The sequence below is a fragment of the Indicator indicator genome, chromosome 11 (assembly GCF_027791375.1).
Source record: "Indicator indicator isolate 239-I01 chromosome 11, UM_Iind_1.1, whole genome shotgun sequence".
NCBI lineage: Eukaryota > Metazoa > Chordata > Aves > Piciformes > Indicatoridae > Indicator > Indicator indicator.
This window is the reverse complement of record NC_072020.1, coordinates 10,385,772-10,413,124: the sequence shown is the minus strand read 5'-3', so window position 1 is coordinate 10,413,124 and position 27,353 is coordinate 10,385,772.

The following is a 27,353-nucleotide window of genomic DNA, read 5'->3' as shown; positions in this document are numbered from 1 at the left end:
AAGCACACAGCAGCCTGGTGATGACTAGAAACCAGAAAGAAATACAGGCTACAAAACAACCCTACTGTCTGACAGCCAGCGCCTGAACAGTCAAGAGAAAAAATGAGTTGAGCAGAAATGTGCAGTCGCATCAGGGAAAATCTATTACTTATTCAGTAGCAGGCGCATTAAGGGTATCATCACAAGCAGGAGCACTGCCAAGGGCTATTAAGAAGCTGTGTGTTGAGCCAGGCCCCTGCTCATAATTTATTAACTGAATGCCTCTTTCTTCAGCCCAGCAAAGAGTGGCTTCCCAGATTGCGGCGTTAAGAGCGCTTGGGTAAACCGTTTTCCGCACAACAATAATTCCTGTTTGCTTCATGCCCTGTGGAAACCAGTGCCTGATGGGGATGCAGTACCCATGGATGCTGCTCACTAGGATGGCCTCAAGCTACAGAGAGGTGCTGGGGGCATTTCTCCTCTGATGGGTGCTGCAGAAGTCCTGACCTTCTCCAGAAAAGCCAGCTGATGTGCCAGCACTCCTTTCACCTGCACTGCTAGAAGGCTGAAGGCTGGGGACTCCAGGGACCTTGAGAAGGACAGTGAGTTGCTGGAGAATGTCCAGAGAAGGGCAACAAAGCTGGTGAAGGCCCTAGAGAAGTCTTGTGAGGAGCAGCTGAGGAAAATGGGGTTGTTTAGCCTGGAGAAGCAGAGGCTGAGGGGACACCTTCTCACTCTCCACAGCTACCTGAAAGGAGGTTGGAGTGAGGTGGGTGTTGATCTCCTCCCAGGTGACTAGCAATAGGATGAGAGGAAATGGTGGGACTTGAGTTCCACCAGGGGAGGCTTAGTTTGGATATTAGGAAAATTTATTTACTGAAAGAGTGGTCAGGAATTGGAGCAAGCTGCCCAGGGAAGTGATGGAGTCACCTATCTCTGGAGGTGTTCAAAGAACCTGTAGCACTTCATGGCACTTCACATCGCTTCAGGACATGGTTTAGTGGGTATCGTGGCATTGGGTTGATGGTGGCACTTGATGATCTTCAAGGTCTTTTCCAAACAAAACGACTCTATGATTCTAAGGAGCATCGCATCAAAGCCAGGACTGTTCAGGTCTGCAGCACAGCCTAAGGTCACCACACAAAGCCTAGCAAATCTAACAGTCTCTTTCCTAATCTCACTGCTTATTTCTTCTTAGCTTTTTCATGCTCTTTGGAATATATATCATCCAGAAACCCAGCGCAGCCCTGGCACAGGAGTCACTACAGCTGCTGTAACATGCACTATGTGAGGATGCCTCTCAGCTGGAGAAGTCCTTAGGCAGCTGCAACCCAAACTGACATTTCCTGTAGCATCAGGAAACTTCTGTAAAGCAGCACCTGGAGATCAGAGAACAAGGCCTTCCTAAAATGGCTTCCTATTATTTCCAGTAAGAGTGTACATTTTCACAGTTCTGTTACTCATCTCCACAGGAAAATGCTCCTGGGGCACTGCAAGAGAGGAATAAAAGTCTCAGAACCACAGAATGGTTTAGATTGGAAGGGACCTTTAAGGAAGAACTTTTAAGGGACCTTTAAGGGATCATCCAACCCCATCCAGCCTGAACTTGAATGTTTCCAGGGATGGGGCTTCCACAACTTCTCTGGGCAACCTGTGCCAGTGTTTCACCATCTTCACTGCCATTGTGGCTTAACCTGTCCTCCTTCACATGCAGCATTCTTGGTAAGCAGGTCACTTCTTGAATAAATCTTCATGCTTTACCTATAAACGAGCACAAGGCAGTCCTCTTGATGGACACCCAGAGCTTCTCAAGTTCAGAAGGGGATCTCCCGTTGCAGTATCATGCGTGCTGCCAGCACTCTGCCTCCTGTGGAAGTTACCACCAGGGCACCCAGCCATTTGGACAAGTCAGTCCCTTGCAGGAGGGTACCCTGCAAAGAAGCCAGGGTCTCCCTTTCCTTCTAGCAGATCTGCTGTTATAACCCATATTGTGCTTACTAGTGCTTCTGTTGGGGCCAGGATGGACAGAGCCTCGAGGAACCTGGTCTAGTGGAAGGTGTCCCCGCCCATGGCAGGAGGCTTGGAGCTAGATGATCTTTAAGGTGCCTTCCAACCCAAACTATCCTAAGACTCTATGATTTAGTGGAGAGGGTACTGCTTGTGTGGCCTGGAAGATGAACTTTTTTCTCACCCTTTGAGGAGTTTCTTGCCTCAAACTCAAGCTATTCCCAAGACTGTGAGGGACAAGCCTGCACCACCACAGCATACTTTCCTGGGATCCAAGGAAAATGGCAGCATAGAAGACGTGGCATGAATCCCATAACTAAAAGATATGCACATCATCCTGGTTTCCTCCTAAGGAACATTTTGCTTTCCCAACACAAAACACAGCACAAAAAATTATTAAACCAGGGATGCAGAACACCACGTTACTTCCTTGTCTTTGCAAATGTGAAAATCTGACAACAGAATTTTCTAAGAGCAAAGATGTCTGTTTTATTTTCTGTCCTCTAGCTTCTCCACCCAAATCCTTCATCCTTCTTCTAAAGAAGGTAAATTTCCTGTGCAAGCCATACATATAACTTGACTCAGTTGTTCTGATTTCGCATTTCTGAGTTCTTGTGATGCTGGCACTTGTGGGAAAAGTTCACTGAATCTGGATAAGAGATAAGACACACTTTGATAAGAGATAAGATCTACTTTGGTGTGTTGAAAAAAGGGCTGGCTGGAAGATATGTTTTGTTTTCCCTTTTTACCATTAAAAAAAAAAACCCAGAGCAAAACCTCAGTGGAGACTTAATACTTGAAAATATTGCTGTAAGAACAGGAGGAACAGAGATGAAGGACTGTGTTCTGTATTCTCACTCATCATACATCTCCATTGAGCAGGATAGGCGAAGAGGGAGAGAAGCCAGATGTTTTCTTTTGGATTATTTCCTCTAGGAAGAGAAAGTTTGGGTTTAAATGAATATTTTTGGAAGCACCCACAAACTGGATGCAACAGAAAGACCACCCTGGATATTTGAAATTACATGCAAAGAATCTGCTTACTTTCCTCATCCAAGATGAGTGGGTGTTACTATCTTTGTCCTGAGCAACTGGTTTCTAGTAGATGTGAAAGTCACATTGGCTGTGGGATCTGTTTCTGTTTTTCACCACCAGCTGTCAGACATTTGTTTGAGGCTCCAGTTTAGAAGCACTCATTTATATAAGCATGCTTTCCTGTTTGTTTTCTAACAGATCACTAGAAGAGACTTCTCTCAAACCTGTAGGGGCTTTTCCTCTTGCATCTGGGGTGATCATCTGCATCACATCCTTCTCGCTTCATGGTCTGCAGAATGCAAAAGCAATGCTGAGGAGACATTGAGAGAGATGGAGACAAAAGCTGGCATCCTACAAAAGCCAAGACAGTTGTTATTGGCTTTTTCTACCCAAATGACAATTGGGCTAAGAACCTCAATACAGCCACAACTGAAAACCTAGCAAGTGTCTGCAGAAATGCCTGCAAGGGGAGAAAGCAGCTGGGGGCCTACTGGCAAACTTGTGATAGACAGAGATCTGTGTCTTGAAAGCACACCACAGGAGATGAAATGAGGCAAAATGTGATCTGGGGCTGCACCTGTGGGATGGCTGCAACCTGGATAAAAGGAAAAACTTTGGAAGCTTGTTTCACTACGCCTGGCAACAGTTTCATCCAGGGTTCAGCAGCTTGCCAGGCTGGTGTGCCAGACCATGTCTGTCTTTCCCAAACGAGCATGCTAACAAAAGCTCAGTGGGAGATGTGCTGCTGGTGTGATGTGCCTCTGTGATGAACAGCACTCCTCTCTTCTGCCAAGTTTGTCTCTCAGTGGGAGCTGCTGCTTCTTTTAAGCATTTCCCTCAAAATGCTGCATGTCTCCTGCACAATCTGCCTGTGTGCAGTTTGGCAACCATGCTTGAGGTGCTTGCTCCCCAGCCTCGATGACAGCAGAAGGGAACCTTCCCAGCCTTCACACGGGAAGGCTGCTAGATGTGAGCTTGGCTCAGTGGGAAGTGACTTGGATCACCATCAGTCTCTGCCTTCATCCACCCTGTTTTGTTTTGTTCAGCATCCTTGTGATGAATCATGAAGAATGGGTGAGCCAAACAAGTCTTCCTACTCCTAGCGCTTGTTTTCCTCCCGAGTCTGGCAGCCTTTGTGACCTGCAGTAGATTTGGAAGCTGGCTCAGAACAGGCTTGTACATGATTCCACTGGAGAAGTTTGGTCCAGTTTTGAGGGGAAGGTCAGCAGGACAGTAACTAGCTGGATCATAACCTAGCACAGTGCCCTGTGTAAATGCAAGTTTCCCTCTGTTTTGCCACCAGCAGGAGAGGTTAAAGACTTTTGAAAGGGAAACTGTTGAGGAAATCATATAGTCTGTCTAACTGCCTGAGACATTTAATTACAAGACTGTTAGAGGTCAGGTTTCCTCTGCAGAGGCAAATTTAGCTCTGCCAATTGGTCAGAAATGACCTAAAGTATCTGAGATGAGATTAATTTTCTAGTTTAGTCTCTGTTTAAAGAAGTTCCCAGAACTCTTGCTAGCATAGACAATATGATGTTTGTCTTTATATACCTTGGGGGGGAGGGGGAAGTTTAACTTCTCCTTAATTCACCTGTCCCATTCCTTGCCAACTCACACAATCACAAAATAAACCATATTTCACCTGCCTTTTAACTATTTCTGACAACACTTATTTTTTCATTATCAAGCTGGCATATCTCAGGCCGTGGGATAATTGCTGAATAAATTAACTTCATTTTCCCAAGAGGATCTGGACTGGACATAAAAAAATCTGTTGGATGCTGAGTTGTCATAAACTGTTCAAAAAAAGTTAAGTCAGATCAAAGGAAAAAAAATGAAATAAGTGACATTTCTAAACAGCCTATGCCTACAAAAAGACATTCCTGTTTATTTGAATGTGTTTAGGCTGGGGTTTGGTTTAAACTCCAAAGTATTTAGTGTCATTAAGTTCTCCCAACTTTTTCACATACCCTCCTTCTGCCTCCCTCCCACGACAACAGGTTTCCCTGTGGGTTCTGCCCAACACAGGGGTTTCTTTGGCTATTAAATAAAACTAGGAGCTACCCTGTGACTTTGAGCAGCCACACTCTGACCCCAGAGCAAATGCTGCTTGCACTCTGCTTCAATCACACCAGCAGAGAGAAGGCTACTTCTGTACTGTAGCAAGGGGAGGCAGAATGGCTGGTCCTCAGTCTGTATCCCTGACCCAATCTTTTGTGAAGGGAAGGTTATACCAACAGTACCTTATTAATGCAATCTTTCTTCCTCTCCAAAGGAAAAAAAAGATGGCAAAACCAAAGAGATTCAACTAAAATCTGATAAGCAGCAAAATGTGACTGGGGGGTGGGGGCAGAGGTAATGCACTGAGACATGCCATCTCCTGTTAACCATAGTCATATAAAATCAAATTGAAGGAGGCAATGCAGGAAAAGATACATTTTTAGTTTAAGGTTTTGTCCCATAGAAGCTGGAATATCTGGAACAATAGAGACACCTCTCTCAACTTCATCACAGCATAGCTCTCCTGCTGTAGAATGATTAAATCCCAGAATTAAAGCAAGCATTCACTAAATAAAATCCTATCAAACCTGATTGCCACAGCAAGACAGTTATGATTAGCCAAAGTATGTAAAAAAAAAAAGCTCACCCAAAACAACCTTTGCTTCATTATCAGGACTAATCTTACCAAACTAAATTATATTTTTGCAACAATTGAAGTCACACCCCAGAAGAACTCTGCTACACATAGGACAAACGGTGAGCTCCTTGTCTCTACCTTAGAGAAACTCCAGACAACCAGGCAGCAGTTTCACTGTCTGTATTAATCTTTGCAGCCTAGAGGCTGCTAAATGATTGCATAGGATAGCTCAATATTTACCCAGAGCTGCATGTAAGGGCATGACCTTGCCATTAAACAGGAGCTCACCAGTGCTACTCCAGAAGATGAAGAGGTGGAAGAGAAAAGCTTTTGTTACCCCTGATAGTGTCAGAAGTTGGCCACTTTTCAAAGAGCTGGGTGGTTTTGCTGAAGACTCACTGCCCATATTCACAGCTACTCTGCTGGTGCATCAGCTCTTTAATGGAGACAGTGAGAGCAGGTTCTAGGTAGCAACCAAATTTAGCTGGACATTTCATTTCATACTGAAACTGGAGGTTTTTTACTAAACAAATGCTTGCATGCTCCCCTCAACTCTTGCCAGTTTAATTGCACCTTCAATTATTCGGGCAGCAGTTGCTCTCTCTTCCTTCTTAAATCATTAAGTAGAAGAGTGGGAAAAGCCACAGGTGAGCCTGTGGGACAGAGAACTCTAGGAATGCAGCTAGAGCTGGGCACACACAGCATCTGGGAAAGTGAGTCCCAGAGTGATTCTCTAGCTGACCTTAATCTCACATCTTCAAAACCCACAGGACTTCCCTCCTTCCTGTCCTGTTTCCCTCCCTCTCTGCATTTGTGGGATTCCTTCTTGTTGACAGCTCCCATCATGTTTCCTGAACGAAGCTTTTGGGTGTCCTTGTGGCTTCCCCAGTAAAGTGACTGCCATTTTAAATGTTGGATGGAAACGTCAGGTCCCAAACACGCTTCAGGGTGAGACCTAAAAGAACAAGGAAAGGTTTGTTTTCAGGAGCTAGGGAAGAGTGTAAGGTAGGGTAAAGATAAGGGTTTCATACAGTAGCTAGAGATGAAAAAGATAAATCCTTAGGAGAAAATATAGGAAGAAGGAACATCTGACAGATGGGTGTGAGATGTGGGAATAGCGAAACAAAGCTGATAGCTTCACTTGAAACACAGGAACATGGAAAGCAAGAGGGAGGATGGATTTGGGATTAAACTGGAACTGGCAGAGAGAAAGGAAAATGGCACTTTTAAACATGATATTTAACTGTCCTTACTGAAGCTTTTTTTCAGCTGCCAAGTTTGCATCTATCCTCCCACACTGATCCACATTTCTGGTTATTAACTTGTGACAAGGTCTTCTACTTGAAAAGAATTTCTGAGCAAGGGAATGAAGTAATTAATTTCTCTGTTAGAGAACTTGTTTAGCCAATAACAGTTCTTAATATTTAAGACAATTTTTGCCTGCTTAGGAGAACATATGGAATTTGTGTGAATCAGTAGTATAAAAAAAAAAACCTTACCCCCAAGGAAAGTGGTGGGGTAATTAAAGAGCTTCTCATACATTGATACAATATTCAAACCAAAATTAATTACCAAACTTGGCTTTCTGATGATGGCTTTGAGAAAACCAGTGCCTAAATCAGTCAAAATTATTGCAGACAGATACTCTGCATGGCAAGTGAATCAAAACCATGCTGGTCATTATGGAGCCAGCAATGTGCCCTTGTGGCCAAGAGGGCCACTGGTATTCTGGGGTTCCTTAAGAAGTGTGTGACCAGCAGGACAAAGAATGTTCTCCTCTCCCTCTACTCTCCTTAGGTGAGCCATAACTGGAGTGTGGTGTGCAGTTCTGGGATCTTGAGCTCAAGAAGGACAGGGAACCACTGGAGAGAGTCCAGCGAAGGGCCATGAAGATGATGGGACTGGAACGTCTCTCTTACAAGGAGAAGCTGAGACACCTGGGGCTCTTTAGCCTGGAAAAGAGGAGACTGAGAGGGGAGCTTAACAATGATTATCAATATCTAAAGGATGGTTGTCAAGAAGACAGGGCTGGGCTCTTTTCAGTGGTGCCCAGTGATAGGACAAGGGGCAACAGGTACCAACCAGAATACGGGAGGTTTCACTTGAACAAAAGGAAAAAACTTCTTTCCTGTGAGGGTGCTGGAGCCTTGGAGCAGGCTGCCCAGAGAGGTTGTGGAGTCTCTTTCTCCAGAGACTTTAAAAAAAAAGCCCTGGATATTGTGATCCTGGGCAATCTGCTCATTGTGATACCACTTTAGCAGGGGAGTGTACTAAAGGATCTCCCCAGGTCCCTTCCAACCCTCACCATGCTGGGATTCTGTCATTCTGCCAGCAGTGATCCACAACTAACAATCCATGTTTCCTTTGCATGACCCTACAAGATCAATGTACTTCCAAAGATATCTCAGCATTTCTGATTTGATCTCTGCTTTCCTTGTAGAGTACCAGCACTGACTGTTCTACAACTGCTCACTCCCCTTCCCCCCCTATGCATGTTTCCATACTGCTGCTTTTCTGATAATCCCCCATGGCCTCAGGACTTCTTCTGAGGCTGAAATAAAATATAAAGCAGTATTAGTCTCATCATAATGAGTGATGCATCAGACCTCTGCTTCTATACGCTGCCACTGGCTTTGCAGCTGATCAGAAAGAGGAAAAAATTGGATACACAAATCTCTGGGTGAGCAAATGGAGGCCCCTCCTCAGCATGAGCTTATCATTGCTATTAGCATTGCATATTGCTGCTGCTGGAGCTGTGCAGACACAAAGAGCCCTTTTGCAGGAGCTGAATTTCACAAAAAGCACAATGTCCTTTTCTTCAAAGGAAAATACAAACTGGAAACAAAAGGTCAACAAGGTACAGAGAGTCCTCCGTGTTTATTGACTCTCTTGAAGACTAAATGATGAAAGTGATTTGCTCCAAGTTGTTCACCAGATCTTGAGGATGGGCTTCATATTTTGCTTTGTGGAAAATGAGGAACAGAGCAGGAATTATGCCAGCCCAGGATTTCAGATTTAAAATGGAGGAAACCCTGAGTCTATTGCTTAGCTCCTGCCCTGCATTCATCCATTTACTGAAAAATGTGGAGGGAGAAGAGCTAATGGACATAAACTTTAATGTAGGAAGTTCCATCTAAACATGAGAAGGAACTTCTTTACTTTGAGGGTGGCACAGCACTGGAACAGGCTGCCCACAGAGGTGGTAGTGTCCATCTCTGGAGTGATTCAAGGCCCACCTGGATGTGTTCCTGTGTGATACGCTTTAGGCAGGGGGGGTTGGACTTGATGATCTGCAGAGGTCCCTTCCAACCCCTACCATTCTGTGATGATTCTGTGATTCTGTGACTAATACAAGAGCCCAGCAGCAGGGTGGCTGGAAACATGGAACAATGCATGTCCCCATGTGCACTGCTTAGATCACTAGTTTAACAAAGGTGAAATTAGCTCCAAGGCCATACACACGCAAAACCAAAAAAAAAACCCAACCAACCAACCAAACAAACAAACAAAAAAAAACCCACAAAACAACCAGGAGGAAGGTAGTGAGAAAACTGAGCTATATAAAATGTAAGCTCTTCTTTCAAGAAAGGTGTCCAACAGTTTGTGTTTCCTTAAAATCTTAAATAGGGGAAATGAGTGATTTGATTGGCAAATGATATGGCATGCCAAAGCTGTGCATATTCTGGCAGAGGGGTAAGCAGCACAGGGAAGTTCACCATGGCCAAATTATAATGCACATGTCTAAATATTACAGAACCACAGAATCAATAAGGTTGGAAAAGACCTCAAGGATCATCAAGTCCAACCTCTCACCCAAGACCTCATGACTACTAAACCATGTCACCAAGTGCCACATCCAATCCCCTCTTGAACACCTCCAGTGATGGTGACTCCACCACCTCCCTGGGCAGCACATTCCAATGGCTAACAACTCTCTCCGTGAAGAACTTTCTCCTCACCTTGAGCCTAAACTTCCCCTGGTGCAGCTTGAGACTGTGTCCTCTTGTTCTGGTGCTGGTTGCCTGGGAGAAGAGACCAAACCCCTCCTGGCTACAACCTCCCTTCAGGTAGTTGTAGACAGCAATGAGGTCACCCCTGAGCCTCCTCTTCTCCAGGCTAAACACCCCCAGCTCCCTCAGCCTCTCCTCGTAGGGTTTGTGTTCCAGGTCTCTCCCCAGCCTCATTGCCCTTCTCTGGACATATTCAAATATCTCAATGTCCTTCTCAAACTGAGGGGCCCAGAACTGGACACAGTACTCAAGGTGTGGCCTAACCAGAGCTGAGCACAGGGCACAATGACTTCCCTGTTCCTGCTGGCCACACTATTCCTGATGCAGGCCAGGATGCCATTGGCCTTCTTGGCCACCTGGGCACACTGCTGGCTCATGTTCAGGTGCCTGTTAACCAGTACCCCCAGGTCCCTTTCCACCTGGCTGCTCTCCAGCCACTCTGACCCCAGCCTATAGCTCTGCATGGGGTTGTTGTGGCCAAAGTGCAGCACCCGGCACTTGGACTTGTTGAATGCCATCATGTTGGACTCTGCCCATCTGTCCAGCCTGTCAAGGTCCCTCTGCAGAGCCCTTCTACCTTCTAACAGATCAACACCTGCTCCCAGCTTGGTGTCATCTGCAAATTTACTGATGATGGACTCAATCCCCTCATCCAGATCATCAATAAAGATATTGAACAGGATGGGGCCCAGCACTGATCCCTGGGGGACACCACTAGTGACAGGCTGCCAGCTGGATGTGGCACCATTCACCACCACTCTCTGGGCTCGGCCCTCCAGCCAGTTCCTAACCCAGCAGAGTGCTGCTGTCCAAGCCACAGGCTGACAGCTTGGCCAGGAGTTTGCTGTGGGGTACAGTGTCAAAGGCCTTGCTGAAGTCCAGGTAGACTACATCCACAGCCTTTCCCATGTCCACCAGGCAGGTCACCTGATCATAGAAGGATATCAGGTTGGTGAGGCAGGACCTGCCCTTCCTAAATCTATGTTGGCTGGGCCTGATTCCTTGGCTATCCTTCAGGTGCGCAGTGATTGCCCCCAAGACAATCTGCTCCATGATTTTCCCTGACACTGAGGTCAGGCTGACAGGCCTGGAGTTCCCAGGTTCTTCTGTTCGTCCCTTCTTGCGGATGGGCGTCACATTGGCCAGTTTCCAGTCTTCTGGGACCTCTCCAGTGAGCCAGGACTGGTGGAAAATGATGGAGAGAGGCTTGGCCAGCTCATCTGCCAGCTCTTTCAGCACCCTAGGATGAATCCCATCAGGTCCCATGGACTTGTGAGGATCCAAGTGGCTCAGCAAGTCCCAAACCAATTCCTCATGGAAGTCAGGGGTACTACACTGCGCCCTGACCCCATCCACCAATTCAGGAGGCCAGTTATCCTGTAGTCCTCCTGCCTTACTGTTGAAATTGAGGCAAAGAAGGTATTTAGAACCTCAGCTTTTTCCTCATCTTTAGTTACAGTGTTTCCCTCCAGGTCCAATAAAGAGTGGAGGTTCTACTTGCCCCTCTTTTCAGCATTAATATATTTATAAAAATGCTTTTTATTATCTTTCACAGCAGTGGCCAGTTTAAGTTCTAACTGGGCTTTCGCCTCTCTAATTTTTCTCCGACATGATCTAACAACATCCTTAAACATATCTTGAGTTGCCTCCCCCCTTTCCAAAGGTGATACACCCTCTTTTTTTCCCTTAGTTCCTTCAGGAGCTGCTTGCTCATCCAGGCCGGTCGCTTTCCCCACTGGCTCTTCTTTCGGCACGTGGGAATTGCCAGTTCCTGTGCCTTTAGGAGCTCCTGCTTGAAGTAGGTCCAACCCTCCTGGACCCCTCTGTTCTTAAGGGATGTTACCCAGGGAACTTTCCTAATAAGTTGCTTAAAGAAGCTGAAGTTTGCCCTCCGGAAGTCCAAGGTGAGGGTTCTGTTACTGCTCCTCCCTATCTCCCTGCATATTGAAAACTCCACTATCTCGTGATCACTGCACCCTAGACAGCCTCCTACCATCACATCTCCCACCAGCCCTTCTCTATTTGAGAGCAGCAGATCAAGAAGAGCCTGACCCCTGGTAGGCTCACTTAGCAGCTGCATTAGAAAGCTGTCCTCCATACACTCTAGGAACCTTCTGGACTGCCTCGCCTCTGCTGAATTAAGTTCCCAGGCACTGCAGCAAGAATTGCCTTGTGGATGGAGTCCAGGGAAGCAGAGCACCAAGCAGTTCATGGTAAATGAGAGAACCAGGAACTAGACTAAAAGTTGGTGTCTAACCTGCTGGACATTCCTCATACTTCTATCTGTTTCACTGGTGGAACAACTATGCTGCACTTCAAATAGCTTAAATTGAAACATCCAGCAAGGGCAGCAAGGGTAAGGGAGAACTGCTTCTTTCTGCACTCCAGCCCGATCTCAGCATAGATCCAAGACCCTTATGTTTAGGGCTCCTGCTCATTCTGGGGCTCTTTCTCCAACAGCCTGTGCGGAGCTGCAGGGGAGTCCAACAGGCTCCGGCGGGTTCCGACGGTCTCCGTCGCCCTCCGAAGCTCTTCGACGTCCTCCGGCGGTATTCCACGGTCCCCGACCATGGTCCCTCGAATGGTCTCCCACGTTCTCCACTGGTATTCGATGGTCCCTGACGCCCTCTGGTGGTCTCTGACTCTCCCCTTCGCTCTCGGATGTTCCCGGCGCCCTCCAAGGGGCTCCTGCCGCTGCTGTGCGGCTGCGGGCAGCAGGTGGCAGCCGCTCTCCGCCTCTTGCCGATGGCTCCGGGCAGAGGAGATGCCCAATGCCCTTCATGAGGAGCGGGCTCGGGGGCGGCACAGCAGGGCTCAGCTGCGTCTCTCTGGCCGGGCGAGTTCTGAGGAGCCGCCCGGTGCCGCTGTGGACAGCTCCTTTACTGCCGCCGCCGGCGGCGGGGCCGGTGCCGCTTGTTTGCAGCCGGGGGTTGGAGCATCCCCGGGAGCCCCCGGCCGTCCTCGGACGCTTTGGGCCCCATGGTGCTCACGATGGAGGAGTGCCCCAGGAGACTTGATGGCACTGGATCCACTTCCATGGGCTGTCCTGCCTCCATCTCCAAGGAGGGGCAGAAGGTGGGTGTGTGCAATGCCCGTCACAGTGAACCACTGCCAAAGAAGTTTTTTGTTGGCAGGTCCCTTCAAACCTCAACTATTCTGTGATTCTACAATTTCTTTCCAGAATATTCTGATGGTGTTGAACTGAAAATATACCTAAGTATACCTCGTCTATGTTTGTTGCCTTTTATACTTTTATATTTAGGCCATTTTTGTAAATATAATTTCATTTTGCTTCCAAAATTCTGAGTTAGTGTGGTAAATTTACTCCAGGGGTAAATTTCCAATTTGTTGGGGTGCAAGTCCAGCCCACAACGACACCCCAGTAAAGCCAGGTGAAAGCAGCACAGGCTTGCTTTCCCAGCTGTGGTGTGAGTTCTGTCACAAAGCTCCTGTGTGAGTGTTGACAGCCAGGACTCGATTTTGGATTTTCTTTGGACCTAAGCAAAATAAAGCACAACACCAGAGCCTCCACGGAGCATATTGGAGAGGCCAGAGAAGGAAGATAAAACAGGAGGTGGGAAAGCAGAGGCCAGGCAGAAGGAGAGGCTTAGTGCAAGTGGTCCTTCTGTGAGTTTGTGCCTTCCCACTTCAAAAAAAGCGCAGGGGGAAATTTATTGTCCCATCTCATTATTATACTAGGACCATGTTGGGGAGAAGCTGTGGGAAAGGCTAGTTCTTGTTTTGGTACTGGGTGTCCACCTGTGTAGGTCATTCAGCAGACTTACAAAGTGCTTTTGGAGGGTAATATGGAGAAAGCAGGCATCTGTTCACACCAGAGAGACAAAAACAGTGATGGGAATGTTGGAAGAAGTGCAGTGCAATCACACAGTCCCGGGAACTCAAGATGAGACTTTGTCCTTACTCTTTGATCCTGGCTGACACATTTTGCTGAGAAGCAAATACTTGCAGCAAGCTCATCTAAGGAGCGCCATCTGCTGCCCATGCGGACAAGCCGCAGGTGTAAGCACAGAGAAGTTGGGCGCTGGATGTGGCTTCCTGTATGAAACCGGTTTTATGATAGAACCACAGAACGTTTGGGGCTGGAACAGACCTCTGACATCATCTAGTCTAACTCCCTGCAGTCAGCAGGGACAACTTCCACTAGAGCAGGCTGCTCAGAGCCCCGTGCTACCTGACCTGGAACAGTTCCAGGGATGGGCCATCTACCATCTCCCTGAGTAACCTGGGCCAGTGTTTCACCACCTTCAGTATAAACGATTTCTTCCTACTCTCTAGTCTAAATCTCGCTCTTTTTATTTAAACTATCGCCCCTTGTCCTGTCACAACAGGACTAAATCTGTCCCCAGCTTTCTTATAGGCCTGTTTAAGTATAGAAAGGCCACAAGAAGGTCTCCCTGAAGCCTTATCCAGGCTGAACAACCCCAACTCTCTCAGCCTGTCCTCACAGCAGAGGGGTTCCAGCCCCCTGACCATTTTTATGGTCTTCTGTGGACCCATGCTTGGCTTGCACAGTATTACCAAGCTGCAGTCCTGGTTCAACTTGAAATGAACTTTGTTTTATCCTACAAGGCTGCAGAGCAAGGCAGCCATGGTAGGTGACAGCCACAGCAGGTGACTTATGAGACCGACCAGAGCATGATCTAAGTGATGTGGAAATGAACCAACAGCTCCTTGCTTTGGTATGCAAAGGCATTTCTCAAGGGACTGGCTGAACTGGTTGCAATGGCTGCTTTCCATAAGCAGAGCAGTGAGAGCTGATGATGGCAACACCAGAAAGTTGTCTGAAATTGTGGTAAAACCCTGTGTTTGACCATGTAAAACAAGCCCCTTTTCAGCAACTGCTCTGCTCCTGGCACATATTCCAGTACCTTTTAAGGGCAAAGTTAAGCTTTGGCAGTAACTTTCTCAGGAAAATTGAAAGCAATTGTCCAAGTGGAGGTTCAATCAGGGTGTTTGCAAAGCTGACATAGAAAGCAAAGGTGTCTGGGTGTAGCTGCAGGCTGTTTGGTCCAGAGCATGGCTATTAACACCAACAAAAATGATAAGAATGCAGTCAGAGTTCAGTGGCCTTGGTTAAGTATACAGGACTGAGAGTTAATGAAAGCACGTTCCTTCATATGGCAAGAGATAAATACACACCAGCCTCCATAAAAGCATTGTAATAATGTAATAACTATGATAATTTAGTAATTTTAGAGTTTATCAAAGCTTTACAGTCATCCCGAACTTACAGGTTGCATCACAACTGGTTAGCTGACCTGGGACTTAGGGGAAAATACCATAGAAGCATTTCAATTGGAAAAGACTTTAAAGATCATGCAGTCCAACTATTATCTACACTATCAAGCCTGGAATTAACCATGTCTCTCAGCACCACATCTCTGCCTCTTGGAGACTCCTCCAGGGATGGGAATTCAACCAACTCCCTGGGCAGCCTGTCCCAGCCTTTTGAGAACCCTTTCAGGGAAGAAGTTTCTTCCGATATCCAAACAAAACCTCCCCTGGTGCAACTTGAGGCCATTTCCTCTCCTACTATCACTTGTCACTTGGGAGAAGAGACCAACAGCCACCTCACTCCAACCTCCTTTCAGGGAGTTGTAAAGAGCAAGAAGGTCTCTCCTCAGCCTCCTTTTCTCTTCCAGTTTATGCAATCTATTGGACACAGACTTTTATCTGCTTGCTTTCAAGTGCTTTCCTGCACATGGCAAGGTTAAAAAAACAAACAAACAACATCTGAGCAGTTAGTTCAGTACACATTCTTTAATTATATTGGTAAGTCCCAGTTTTATCATCTTACATGACAAGGAATCGAAAAGGAGCATCTTTTGGTGTAAGAACAGATGAAAAATTAGATGTCTCTTGTCTACCACTTGGTCTGTGCTCAGCCTCTGCCATTATAGGCTGTGAATTAACCATTCCAGTGTGTGCTGGGAGGGTGTACAATGCATCTATGTGATTTGCTGACCTTCATGGCATTAGAATTCTTTTCAGATGTTTTTCTATGTTGTTCACATTAGGGATTAGTTTCCTTGGGAATCACTTGTGTTATTTAACATTACTTTCCCTACTGGCATAGCATGATCTTGACAGATAGCCTTAAATGGTGCAGAGGTGGGGGTGGGGTGTGCTGTGTGACCATCAGTCTGATACTCTTGATTTTTAAAAAATTGCCATGATATTAAACAGAAGTAATCCTCCTTCCCAAGCAGACAGAGAAGTCTATGTATAGGATGCAAGTTTATGCTATTTTGTGTCTTCAGCAGAAAAAAAATGAAGCTAGTAGGAACTATCTCAAGTTCTATGACAAGTTTCAAGGAGTGGAGGCATTGTTCCCTGTAATTATTGCTCAAGTGTACTCAGAATGGCTTTACGGAACTTGTGCTTTTTCACTTACTAATGTTCCTGTTGGTTGTTTTATGCACTCTTTTGTTTAGTGAAGAGATAAAAGGGGTTGTTATCCATCAAAGTAATTTGCACAAATATGCAGGAGACCCACTGCAAATTGCTCAACAAAGCAAGCAAACAAATCACCAAAAGCATCCCTTGCAAATAACACAATGTACTAAGTTTATTTTAGCAGTGGCAATTTTCATTCCACTTGCAAATTAGCTTCCTTTTTACAGAAAGAAAAAAAATATTTACATCATCTGCCACTATCTGAGTTTAGTTCTTGGTTATGAGAAAACATCAGGGTAAGACTGATCAGTTGTGCTTCTGGGTGTAAGTCTACCACTTTTTCCTCACAGTGGTGTGGAGTCAGTTGATGGTAGCCATCAGAATAGGCTGAGTTCCTATAGCTCTATAGCTCTACAGCCCTACAGCCACACGACTACTACCCTGCAGTTCTACAGCTCTACAGTCCTACAGGAGGCTGGAGCCAGATGGGTGTTGGTCTTTTTCCTAGCAACAAGTGACAGGAGGAGAAGAAATGGCCTCAAGTTGCACCAGGGGAGGTTTAGGGTGGATATTAGAAGAAAGTTCTTCCCTGAAAAAGTTCCCAGACACTGAAACAGGGTCCCCAGGGAGGTGGTTGAATCTCCATCCCTGGAGATGTTGAAAAGAGGCAGAGATGTGGTGCTGACAGACATGGTTTAGCACCAGCCTTGGCAGAGTTAGATAATGGTCAGACTGGATGATCTCAAAGGTCTTTCTTAACCCAAATCGTTCCATGATTCTGTAACTAGGCATTACTAGCAGCAATTGTACTACTCCCTTAACACCATGCTGTCAAAAGTGGCCAGTAACTGGCAGATTTGATGCTACTCATTACAACCAACAAACAAGCACAGAAGTAGCTGATCCCACTTAATCTCAGCTTGGCTTTATTTTGAGACTCTCTGTCTGATCTCAGGAACACAAATGAAAAGACATGAGAAAATGATGTTCTGTGGTCAAAGAAAGGCAATGCATATGAACAACAAAGATCAGAAGCAGCTCCTTATGTCAGCCTTCCTGACACTGTTCTCCCAGGGTAAACAGCCTCAGACCCCTCAGCCTTTTCTCCTCACAGAGATGTGGCAGGACCCTCAGCATCTTTGGAGCTTCTGTTGGACTCTCTCCAGTAATTCCCTGTGTCTCTTGAACTGGGGAGCTCACAACTGGATTCAGTACTCCAGATGTGACTTGCCTAGGGCAGAGTAGCATGGGAAGACAACCTCCCTCAACCTGCTGGTCACACTCTTCTTCAGGCACCCCAACAGACCATTGGCTTTCTTGGCCACAAGAGCACACTGCTGGCTCATGGTGAACTTCTTGTCCACCAGCATTCCCAGGTCCTTCTCTGGACAGCTGCTTTCCAGAAGGTCAGCTCTTCACCTGTACTGGTGCAGGCAGTTGTCCCTCCCCGGGTGCAGGAACCTACATTTGCCCTTGATGAACTTCATGAGCTTTCCCTCTGCCCAACTCTTCATCCTGTCCAGATCTTGCTTAATTGCATCACAGCCTCATGGTGTGTCAACCACTCCTTCCAGAACTTTGCATCCAAGCTAGTTACAGTCATATAAGAATTTTCTTTATCTATTTTTTCAAAACTATTACTTACAAGCTGAGGTCTTATACAGTGGTGTGGGATTTTGTTTGTTTGCTTTTGGGTCAGCATCATAATCAAAGAAGTATTTGTTTATATTCAAGCTGGCTGTGGTTTGTAGAAGACATCATCATGTGGTGGGTTTGCCTGTGTTTGCTACTTTTGCACATCTTATGGAGTCAGTAGATTCCGAAAAGCAGATGGGTTACATTGTTTGGTTAAATACTTCTGCAATATCATTGCCTCTATCTCTCTGTGTGAGTTTGTTGTTGTTGTTGTTTGTTTTTTATTTTGGTTTTTGTTTTGTTTGGGGGTTTTGGTTCTTTTCTGTATTTGGGTTGGGGTGTGGTTCAGTTGTGGTTTTTTGGTTTTTTGTGGGGTTTTTGGTTGGTTGGTTGGGTTCTGTTTTGGTTGGTTGGTTTTTGCCAGCCTCAGTCACTGGTGCACTGCCAGCACCACAGAACTCTGATATGAATATGGCAAAAAATCTGGTTATCTTCTACATTTACTCTGTCCTCCTGGCTGCAGTGAGGGCGTAACACAATTCCTGTTCCAGAAAACCACTGTGGATATAACTAGCAAGAAAATACCCCTCCCCATCCCACAGCTTCCTGACAGCAGCAATAAACCAGCAGCCACTGCACCTCTGTGTCTTTGAATGATTCAGGCTTTTCCCTCTTTGCCAACCCAGCTTTCTACTTGCTCCAGCAGGAAACACTGTAATGATAATTTCCTTGCTTGGTGTGTGCTGATTCATTGCTGATGCAACAAGTGTCAAGCCTGCAAGTTAGTTTCAAGACAGGCTTCTCTCAGCAGCTCTGCAAAGCCTCTTCAGTAAAATGAGTGGAGTTGGAGTGTCCCCTGACATCTGTGCTTAAAATTTTGGCTGCCTCAGCACCAAGGGAAAACTTATTTCATGCAAAGTGATTCAAAATGTATTAGCCATCCTACTCAGAGAAATTTGATAACCACTTATCCTGATTTGGGAATTCTTTCAGTGGGTTTATCAGTGAGTCATGTTGTGCACCATGTCTACATTGTCTGGTGAGGACTCCTTCAGGGCCTACCTTTTCAGAGTGCCAACTGAGCTACTGCCACCATGAATAAAATCCAAGAAGTTTAAATAATTTAGGGGCTGACCTGCTGGAAAGCAGCTCTCTGGAGAAGGCCCTGAGAATGCTGGTGGACAAGAAGTGTACCACAAGCCAGTAGCGTGCTCTTTTGGTCAAGAAGGCCAATTGCATCTTGGAGTGCACGAAGAAGAACGTGGTCATCAGGTTGAGGTAGGTTCTCCTCCTACTCTACTATGTCCTAGTGGGGCCACATCTGGATTACAGTATCCAGCTGCTGGTTCTCCAGTTCAAGAGAGTCAGGGAACTACTGGAGAGAGTCTGACAGAATCTCCAAAGATGCTAAGGGGCCTGAAGCATTTCTCTGACAAGGAGAGGCTGAGAGCCCTGGGGCTGTTTAGCCTGGAGAAGAGCAGCCTGAGAAGGAGTCTTCTCAACACTCAGCAAGAGCTAAAGGGTGGGGGCAAGAGGAAGGGGCTGGGCTCTTTTCAGTGGTGCCCAGTGATAGGACCAGGAGCAATGAGCACAAACTGAAACACAGGAGGTTTCACTTGAACTTAAGGAGAAACTTCTTTGTTGTGAGGATGTGGGAGCTATGGAGCATGCCACTCAGAGAACTTATGGAGTCTCCTCTGGAGAGATTCCAAACCCACCTGGACATTGTGATCCTGGGCATCCTGCTGTGGGTGGTTGGACCAAATGATCCCCAGAGGACCCTTCTAACACCCACCATTCTGTGCCTTGCTTTTTTGAAGTCTATACAAACCATTCTTATGGAAAAAAAAATTAAAAAACAAAACACCTCACAAAAAACCCCACTCATCATTCCAAACTGTGAGATCTCAAACTTGTACCACAGAAAATTACAAAAGCAATTTACCTGCAAATTACCCAGGCTAGTGCTGGATGATGCTAATTTAGACCTTCCTTCTCCCCATACTTTCTTCCCTTCCTGTCATTTCTCTCCACTTTCCTTGCTTATCCATGGCTCTATTGTCCCCTTGGTTTAGGATTTAAAAGCAATGATGGCTTTACCTCTGTGTAAATATAAGTGCCGTAAAACACATCATTAAAACTTACTGAAAAATCAATCCTTCTTTTTTATGATCTGCTCACCCTCCTTTGAGTTTCTGTCTCTCAGATACTCTTTTATTTGGCCTTACTCTGCCCTGGCTTTAACAACCTACACAGGCTGGCCATGCTGATGCAGCATCCAGCTTGACTCACACAAACCCTCCCCTAGTACAACTCATGTACTTCAGTCAGCCAGGAATTCAGTCATGCCTAGGAACAGTATTCATGAAGCACGTCTACAGGGGCAGTATTAATAAAAGGGTTGTGATGCCAACCAGCTGACTGAGTCAGTGGCCCTGCTACACATTAACCAGCTCATCTGACAGTGCTTCTTGACCTAGACAGGCTGAAGAGCTGGGTGGGGAGAAATCTAATGAAATTCACTAAGAGTCCTGCATCTGGGGAAGAACAACACCATGGATCCATACAGGTTGAGGGCTGATCTGTTGGGCAGCAGCTCTGGGTAAAAGGATCTGGGACTCCTGATGGACAATTGGATGACCATGAGCCAGCAATGTGCTCTTATGGCCAAGAAGGCAAATGGTATCCTGGGGTGCATCAAGAAGAGTGAAGCTAGCAGGTGGAGAGAGGTTCTCCTCCTCTGCTTTCCCCTGGTGAGGCCACATCTAGAATACTGTGTCCGGTTCCTGGCTCCCCAGTTCAAGGACAGGGACATGCTGGAGAGGGTACAGGAAAGGACTACAAAGGTGCTGAGGGGACTGGAACATCTATTTTAAGACTGAGAGAATTTAGGCTTTTCAGTCTGGAAAGGAGCAGACTGAGGGGGATCTCATCAATGCTAATCAATAAAGGGTGGCTGTCAGGAGGGTGCGACCAGTCATTTTTTTCAGTGGTGCCCAGGAACAGGACAAGGGGTAACAGGCACAAACTTGAACATAGAAAGTTCCATCTAAACATGAAGAGGAACTTCTTTAATTTAAGGGTGATTGAGCTCTGAACCAGGCTGCCCAGAGAAATGGTGGAGTCTCCCTCTCTGGACCAGACATTCAAAACCCACCTGGACACGTTCCTGTGTGACCTTCTCCAGGTAAACCTGCCTTGGAGGTCTGATCTCTGGAGGTCCGTTCCAACCCCTCTCGTTCTGCGATTCTTGGGTGATTGGTCAGCACTGTTCCCTAAGAAGAACTTTGCTTGTGTCCCCTTCAGCAGGCTGTGCCATGGTAAGGCATCATTATACAGGGAAACCACTTTTCAAGCACTTAGATGACTAAGGGCCATTAGCTTTGAGAAGAGCAACTTTCAAACATGGTGTAGAGCTGGCAGAACCAGAATGCAAGTGAATTTTGGAGACAAAAAAAACCAAAAATCGGTTTCTTCCTATTGCTTCCCTGTTTCTTCTCTCTTTCCTATGAAGTTTCTGCATTTTCAGTGTTTAACTCTTCATATTAAAGATACGAACTTTTTAATGACCTCATTTGTGTTACTTTAAATGCCTTCTGGTATAATTTGGATCAGAACCTGAATTATTCAGCTTGGCAGGGAAAATCAGCAAGAGCAGATTATAAAGGCTATGCAAACCTTGTTCTTTTCCTTTGCAGCATTGCTCCAGCAACAGAATCCCACACTCCCCAGGAGTAAACAAGACAGGACTGACTGCAAAAACATTCATTTTCTGAAACCTGTCTCAATTTTGGTATGACTTTCTGTCATCAATTTCATGCTGTTACAATGAAAAATTAATTGGCCGCTTGTGACCCATATAAAAGCAATGCAAACATGCCAGGAAGTTTAGATTTTATTATCATAAAACTACCTGCAATTAGGTATTTTGGCTTATATTTGTTCATAGATTGCCAAAAAGTTCACGTAACTGCACATCCCCAAATCAGTCAGACCAACTACCTTCAAACATCTTCCAGCCAGCTCACAGGTGAAGAATAAAACAGCCCTTCATTCTGTTTCTACCTGGTTCTCTCTTCACTGTTGTTCTCTATTTCCCTTTTAATCTGCAATTCACGATTATAAACACATTTATAACTATGTTCTCACAACAGCCACACTTTGATTGCTATCACAAATTTTAAATGTAATGTTCACTTCGAGATAATGCCTTTTGATGGGAATAATTCATGGAATCATAGGTGTTTTTTGTTGGAAAATGCCTTTAAGATTATCCAGTTCAACCATTCCTTAAGTCTACCAAGGCTGGGGCTAAACCATGCTCCTCAGCACATCTCTGCCTCTTGGAAACACCTCAGGGGCTGGGGATTCAGCCACCTCCCTGGGAAGCCTGATTCAGCCTTTGAGAACTGTCTCAGTCAAGAAGTTCCTTCCAACATCCAATCTAAATAATGCGATTCAGAGAAGGCTTCTAAAGAGAGCCTTGCAGTTCAACGCTTGGTGGACAAGGACAAGCTGGTGTAGCGCACCGCTGTGCCATCCACTTGGGCTCCGGAACTGGGCACGCTGCAGCTGGGTTCGTCCAGAACACGCTGGAAACCCGTATTTCTCAATAGACTAGCAGCCGCTTAGCACAGAAGCCCCCAGCCCCGCTAACACCCGCGGGACCCCGCGCCCAGGCCTCCCGCTATCCGCAGCAAAAGCGGTTGCAGGGCCAGGCCCCGACCTACACCAGCTCTTCTCCAATGGAAGGACAGGCAGAGGAGGCGGTCAGGCCCGGGTCATCCCGCGCTCTGCCAGCGGAGCGGGTGAGGACAGGCCCTGCCCGCCTTCAGGGCACAGGAAGGAGGGAGCGGACGTTCTCCTAGACTCTCACCCGAACCCGCCCCGCTCCCGCGGGGCCTCCCCGCTCCGAGAGCCGAGGCGGGGCGGGCAGCGAAGGGGCGGCGCGTCCGCACTCTTCGGGCCGCGCTGGGCGGGGGGGGCGGGAGGCGACGGCGGCAGCAGATCCGGGCCTGGCGGAGGCGGAAGGGGCGGGCGGACGCGGCCTGACTCTGCGGGACGCGCGATGCTGGTGAGTGCGGGGAGGCCGCGGCGTTGTGTCGCAGTGAGGCTGGGCTGGGCTCGGCCCGGGAGGCGGCGGCGGTGCGGGCCCCGCTGGGCCGAGGCTTCATGGTCCTGGCGGAACGAGGCCCGGCAACCGAGTCACGCCGTGGGGAGCGGGGGAAGGGGAGGCCGGGCCCCGGCCTGCCGCCTGCCCGCCTTTCTTCTCCCGGGCGCGCACCTGGCTGCGGAGCGGAGGAGGCAGCGGGTGCTACTGTGGGATCCGCTCGCGTATCCGGCCCCAGGAGCGCGGGTCGGAGTGAGAAGGCCACCGAAGTGCGCACTCATAATGCATCGCCCCCTTTGGGGCGCCGGACCCCCCCCCGCCGGCTGGCCGGCTACCCCGGTGCAGCCGGATCTGCCGACCGGCCCCCTGCCCCCTGCCCGCTCCCTCCCCGTGCTGGCTCGGCTGGCCTTCCCTTCCGCCTTTCTGCCCTCCGTGACCGCGGCCCTCGCATGGCCGGGGCCGTCTCGGTGGCTGCTCCTGCCTTCTCCCCCGCCCCCCCCGCCACGGGTACCTCCGGTCCGCCCTCCCGGGCCCTCGCTCTGCTTACCGCCCCCGTCCTCGGGACTGCCCAGCCAGCCTTGCTCCTGCTAGGCCTCTATTCTTGCCTCCCCATGAGCTTCTTTGCATATTCTCACTGGGCACTGGTTTTGGGTGCTCACCTGCTTTATGGCCTCCTTGCCCATCTTTCTGCTGCCTCTTTTCACTCTCGTGTGTTCCAGCCGTGCCCAGAGCCATAGTGACACTTGGGTCTGTCTAGGAGCTGCTTGGCTGTTCCACGAGAAATTCCCCTTTATCGCCAGTGCTGTCGTGGCTGTTGGGGGATATTTCCCCCAGCTCCTCCTTGTCACCTTCTCCAGGTTTCTCTCACTGTCAAGGACTGTGCACCAGATTTCCCCTTGTTACCACCTACTGTTGTGGCCTTAACAGAGAAGGTGCCCCCTGTAACCTTTTATCTGTTTGTGCTTTCATTGCTTCCATCCAGATGACTACTCCTGCAGTTCTTTGTCATTGCAAATTATCACCTCATTTGTTTCCCAGTAACTTTGCTACTGAAAGCTGTGTCCTTACAGCGATCCTTTTCTCATCCTCGTTTCTTCAAATTGCATTCGATCACTATTATTATCCCTTTATTACCTTTCCCTTTTCAGTTTTCCTCACAGTAACTATTTCCCTTACCGTGATTTTTTGCCCTTCTTTTCCTGTCATTAAAATCTTCCCTGTGAGCTCATCTAATACTCTTTCCACACACTCCTTTCCTTTGTAGGCTGACATGCTGTCTTCCCTACTTTGTCTCTAAATCCTCCAGCTGTGCCTTTGAGAAGAAAGGAATTTAACCCTGTATGCTGGTCAGTCAATGTGAAGGAGACAGAAATTACTTGGTTTATCTTACTTTGTTTTCTCAACTTCCTCAACAACTTTCCCCCTCGCCTAAGTGTTTTTAGATAATCATACACACACACCCCCTTGGTGTACCTACCATGGGGAAAAAAAAAAGTCTGTCTTTGATGTCTTTTGGCAGGAGTAGGAGTGGTCTGTGGAGAAAAGAAACACCACGTGGCCTTTTAACTTCAATTAGGTCAAATATTGTTTGTAATACCATGTTGTGAGGTTGATATGGAGGGGGTTGGGGATGTCATAAGGTATTTCACGGGTACCGCAGTGTGTAGACCTTGATGTTGTTAGGTGGCTGTGTTGGACTGGCACCCTCTCTGCTGGTGGTTCTACCAGGAAGAAGTCTTCCCTCTGCTTTGCCGCTTTTCTTTGTTTCTCAGTACTTGTTGCCCAACTTCTTATGCTATGCCTTTGTTTATTTTTGTTCTTAAGGACATTTCAGAGTCCTATCATCCCTGTATATTTGGGGTGCAGTTGGATATGGAGTTGTAGGGAGCATGGAGTTGCTTGGTCTAGGGAGTGGTTTATGTGCCCAGCTCTAGAATTCAGGTTTGGTGCCTGGTGTTAACAGCTTCTTATTTTCTCAGCTGACTGTGCACAAATCCTAATAACTCAGCAACAACTACGGGCAGCAGAACTGGGCTTCTGCTCTGAAGTAGCCGTCTGGAGGAGACTTTCCAGCGCCTCTCCAGGGATCATGTAGAGAACAATTTCTTAGTTTTGGTACCTAAACTAGGCATATGCACCCTGCTTCGTGGATGGCAAAAATAGCTATGCTGAGTTAACTAAACGATTCAACTGCTTTAGTTGTTTGAACTTGCCTTGCAACTTGGGCCTGTTACTTAGACTGTTAGCATGAGAAAATCACGTTGCTTTACTTTACATCCTTACTTTACAACTTGATGCATCCCCTTACTTGGATACTGATTTGGGGGTTCGCTTTTTTTTAATCTAGATTAGTGTTGATGCACGGTCTTAAATTCTGTGTTTTCAGAGCTGGCCGGTGACAGGACAAGGGATAGCAGACACAAACTTGAACATATGAAATTCCATATAAACATGAGGATGAACATCTTTAATTTATAGAGTGATGGAGCCCCTGGACCAGGCTGCCCAGAGAGGTGGTGGAGTCTCCATCTCTGGAGAGATCTCAAACCTGTTTGGACATGTTCCTGTATGACCTTTTCTAGGTGAACCTGCCTTGTCAGGGGCATTGAACTGAATGGTCTTTGGAGTCCCTTTCATCCTCTACCATTCTGTGTTTTGTTTTGAAAACAGTAGAGTCCTTTCAGAAAGTTATCTCAGATGTTCAATTTAAAAGCGTTTGCATTTTCTTTCAACTTACACATTAAGACCTCTTGAGTTAGCGATGTGAAGATCTTTTCATCCCTTGCGTGTCTCAAATAGTACCTGGTTTTGTGCAGTCACAATTTTTCCAGTATGGCCCAGCTTAGAGAGGAGTCACATCTTGGGAGTCAGAGGTTGCCTGAATTGGGAATACCTGGAGTCTTCTCTCTTGACATTGAAGTTTGTGGTGTTGGAGATATTTTTTTTTTTTATCCTAGTGAATGAAACAGCTTTGCAGATGTACCACTTCTACTTGTACTTCTCTCCAAATGAAAAATTGGTGGCATCACTGAAGTGAGGAGGGTTGTCCAGTTAAAAGGCTGTCAGTCTCACAGGTGGATACCAATGTCACGTGTACTACACTTTGCAACCAGGATTTTGTCCCTTGCTGAGGGCACAATTAGATAATTGTGTAAGGTGGCCAGATCAGTGTGGCTGTCCAACATGGACTGTCTGTGTACATTAGGAAGAAAACGAGTAGGTGTCTCACTTGGATGGGCATGCCAGGAGAACATGCACAGGCAGTCCCAGCAGCTGGTAGGCTGAGACAGTCTTTCTGCTGCATAGAGCTGGAAGAAAGAGGAACATGGAAAATTTGGTCTTGGAAGTTCTGCCTGTGCTTTAGCAATGTGTGAACTTGCTGTAAAGGGAGTACTTAGAAGCTAGGATTCACTTCCTGTTGAGTATACTAATAAAAACTTTACTGTGTTTTTCAAGGTAGTCTTCGTGTGAAAAACTGTATGTTGGAAATAACATTTAGAGGTGTAGGTAAGCGTTATCACCTATACAGTGTGCAAACTTAAACTAATTTTTTTTATCTAATGACTGGAAAATTATAGAGGGCTGTTGAGCTTGTCTACATAAGAAATAATTTGCTATTGTATTAGAAGAGTGGTAGCTTTTTCAGTGGAGGAACTAGTACGGGTTGACTAGCAGTGTTTCTACAACACTGCAGTTCTGATGTGTTGCAGACATGACTAAAGGACTGGTAATGAAGTTGTCCTGAACTGGTAAGAAGGCCAATGGCCTCCTGAAGTCCAGAGGAGGCTGCAAAAATGATCAGAGGGCTGAAGCACCACCTCAGCTATTGGGACAGGCTGGGAGAATTGGGGTTGTTCAGCCTGGAGAAGAGAAGGCTTCAGGGAGACTGTGTTGGGGGCTTTCAGTAGTCAAAGGGGGATTTATAAGAAAGATGGTAAGAGACTTTTCTCCAGGGTATGTGGGAACAGGACAAGCGGCAACTGTTTTAGACAGAAAGAGGGTAGATTTAGATTGGATGTAAGGACAACGTTCTGTATTACAAGGGTGGTGAGACACTTCTGGAGATTGCCCAGAGAACTTGTGGATAGCCCATATCTGGAAGTGTTCAAAGTCAGATTGGATGGGGCTTTGAGTAGCCTGATCTAGTGAAAGCTGCCCCTGCCTGTGGCAGAATTTGGACTTGATGATCTTTAAAGGTCACTTTCAACCTAAACCATTCTGTGATTCTTGAATAAACAGTATAACTTTGATGTGATGTTTTTCTAAAAACTTAGGAAAAGTTAATGTTCGTAGAATCATAGAATGGTTAGGGTTGGAAGGGACCTTAAAGATCATCTAGTTTCAACTCCCCTGCCATAAGCAGGGATACCTGCCACTGGACTGGATTGCTCAAGGCCACTTCCAACCTGGCTTTGATCAGTTCCAGGCTTGGAACCTGCACAGCTCCTCTGGTCAACCTGTTCCTGTGTCTCACCAGCCTCATGGGGAAGAATTTCTTTGTAATACCTCGTGTAAATCC